This window comes from Cibotium barometz, chromosome 33 (assembly GCF_041138505.1).
Source record: "Cibotium barometz isolate CiBa-2024 chromosome 33, ASM4113850v1, whole genome shotgun sequence".
Taxonomy (NCBI): Eukaryota; Viridiplantae; Streptophyta; class Polypodiopsida; order Cyatheales; family Cibotiaceae; genus Cibotium; species Cibotium barometz.
The window spans coordinates 36,814,862-36,818,421 of record NC_141078.1 but is presented as its reverse complement, the minus strand read 5'-3'; positions in this window follow the sequence as shown (position 1 = coordinate 36,818,421).

The window sequence follows — 3,560 nt, the reverse complement described above, 5'->3', positions numbered from 1 at the left end:
TGTGAGGAGCACCATTCTTGCGCCCATGAAGCCTCCAGAATCTCCATATCTTTCCAATACTAAATCCAACATTGGCTTCTTCTTCTTCTCGGTGATGCGGAGACTCCTGACGACCACCTCTTACACGAATTCAGCTCTCATGGTCACCTTCAATGTGATGCTAATATTAAGGTAATTAATACTTTAATATTACAGCCTTTCAATTACCATTAGATAATATACTTTAAATATATAGCCTAAAAAGTACTATATTATCTTACTAATAAACCAAAGGTGACGTTTTAATGCATGCCACCACACCTTGGTTATCTCAAGGGAAACCACCCCTCAGCAAATTCACCATCATCGCTTGAGCCGAGATGTTCCCCCACACACCATGCATAATGCTATATATACAACATGTAAAAGTGCACTTCCAAGCACAATCCCCTCTACTCCAGGTAAACAACCATGCTGTGATACCCACCCTAAATGCATAAAGAGTATCCCAAGACATTAGGTGCATAGAAGATCCGAATGGAGAAGAAGATGGAAAATGCTACCCGACCCACTAAATCTTTGTCGTAAAAATAGGGATGAAAAGCAATTTCATCCACACAAGAATTTATACCCAATGGATTATTGAATCCGTATATTGATACAACACAGCCGGATAGATAGGACTAGCGCCTTCCAATTACAAAAAGGAGTGAGTAATAAGGACTAGAGAAACGATTTGGGGTGGCATTGTCTACGGAGAAACCACCCCAAATCATCAATGTTTGACACACAAACTTCAGAGTTTTATACAAATATACATGTTTTTCTAGTTCATATTTCTAGCCTCACAACATGTGCATGTTCACATATGCAAGCTCATATATCCACACTCACATCTAAAAGCTTATGTCTATAGGTTTATATTTACAAGTTCACATGTCTAGGCTTACCTCTCTAGACTCAAATCTCCAGGCTCACATGTCCAAGTGCACGTATGCACATCCACGTCTTTTTTATATAAACTTGGCTTAAGTCCCTTGTATGAAATGAGCCTATCTCGGATACGAGAATTGGGCCTATGACAAGGGTTTGTATACAATTATGGGGTATTAATTATACTTTAAGTCCCCTATAATTGCAATGAACAATTATGCACGTCCACGTCTTTTTTATATGAACTTGGCTCAGCTCCCTTGTATGAAATGAGCCTACCTGGGGGAATGAGAATTGGGCCTATGATAGGGTTGGTGTACAATTATGGAGTATCACTTATACTTTAAGTCCCTAAAAATTGCAATGAACAAGAAATTTATAGCTATGTTATAGTTTGTATGATAAGAAAATCTTTCAAGGACATGGGTAGGTGTGTCTGTACAAGTCTTTGGCAATAATAATTTGTCCATACTGTATTAGGTATACCTACCTCCAGACTCACATCTTATGTCTATATACTTATGTATCCAGGCTCACAATTCATGTGTCTAAGCTCACGATTCATATGTCTAAGCTTACAACTCATGTGTCTAGGCTCACGTTTGTAGGCTCATATGTCTAAACTCACGCCTTTTTTGTAGGCTCATATGTCTAAACTCACGTTTGTAGGCTCATATGTCTAAACTCACGCCTTTTTTGTGAGGTAAATGTCGCGATGCAGGTAAGATGGCGAAGCATCTTATGAAAAGTCTGGCGAGTGAAATCATGTTAACCAATGGAGTAATTAATTGTGTACTTTTTTCTAGGTACAGCAATGGCCTTCACATAACTTTATATGTGAGATCCCTGTCCCTACCACGCAATGGATTCGGGGTGCTAGCAGCGGAAGTAGTACTTCTTGCGCGGGGCAGGGTCCCACACTCGGGGCCTGGTCCACGGATATCCGGACAAGAGACTAATCCGTTGGTTTTTCCAAAACCGAACCCGGAAAAACTTCCTTTACCCGGAAAACACGGGTGATTCCACCAGGACAACTTTTTACTCTAATGTAGTCAAGATCATTACTGATCAAGCTGATCCGACTGCACCTATAAAGATACTCGATCAGATCAAGGAAGAAACTTGCACTTGGATCATTGGAATCAACGCTTTTTTTTCCATCAAGAGGCACACCCGTTGATTCCTATCCATAGAACAATTACTATCCGGGATTTACTTCATCTATCGTAATAACAGAAATTGAGTCTCGACTTACGAATCCATCAGTCCAGCCTAACCCCATCCAGTCCCATGGGTTAGCCAACCGTCCAACCACTGTAGTGATGGAATCCAATTAGGAATTTGATTAGGTTTTGTCCCGAGTACCAGGGAAAAGAGTTCCCAGGCCCCCTAGCCGGAAGTTCATGCAAACATAAACTAGTCACACCACTTACACACCCAATATGAAATTGCCTTTTTCTCAGCATCAGATAACTTTAAAACAATCCTTTAATGAAACCATTATGTCACTAATCACTATCCTCAATATCTATGGTTGAATTCATATATTCAATCATTCATTCATCGGTGTACTTATGGCATCATTGGTAACCAGAATGCTCACCACCTGTTCACTCAGGGGCCTTTTCGATAGTTCCTAGCTCATAGTAACCGGCAATATATTCACATAACAGAATGGAATCTTTGTGGAAGATCAGCAAGATCAACCAAGAGATCCATATAAAAGAGCCATGGACTCATCCGTTGTTGAGGACCAGTAAGGTCAATCAACCAGATCCATGCCCGGTTTTAGAAAACAACTCTTACTCTTATTCCAATATCTTCCACGACGCACGTGTGGGTATCTTCAGCGACCCAGAGCCCGAGCACTGTATGGTCAGCACCCTCTAGGATCCTTCGCTAGTGACCTAGCGCTTCACTCATAGGCCGCTTCCTTGGTCCCTCATCCACCGTACTAGAAGCTCACCATTTAAATCGAACCGAGGCTGGTCAAGACCTCGGTCGACCTTGCTACGCGAGACGTCCTCCATTGACTCTCCGTCTCAGCAGTTGCAACTTTATCAGTTAGGTCTCCGTGACCTTAATCCACAAGACGGTCAAAATGCTTCCCCAGCATTCTTGACATAAAACAGTCATTTACAAACAAGTCACAAAATACAGTTTCTATATCGAACTCTCGTCTTTCCACATTATCCCTCCTCAGTCCACATTACTTATTCCACATTCCATTCATATGTGTACTCATTCTCATCTATCAACGACACATTATTTCACATTCCATTCATATGTGTACTCATTCTCATCTATCAACGACACATTATTTCACATACACATTCACATTCATTATTCTACATACACATCCATGCTCGTACATCCACATCATACATCCAATCCCATATCCACATTCATACATACACATCCATATCCACATCCACATCCACATTCACATCCATACATTCACATCTACATGCATACATCCATTTTCACATCTTCATTCATACATCCACATCCACATACATACATCCACATCCGTATCTATATCTATACATCCACATCCACATCCACATTCACATTCATACATACACATCCACATTCATACATCCACATCTACATGCATATATCCATTTTCACATCCTCATTCATACATC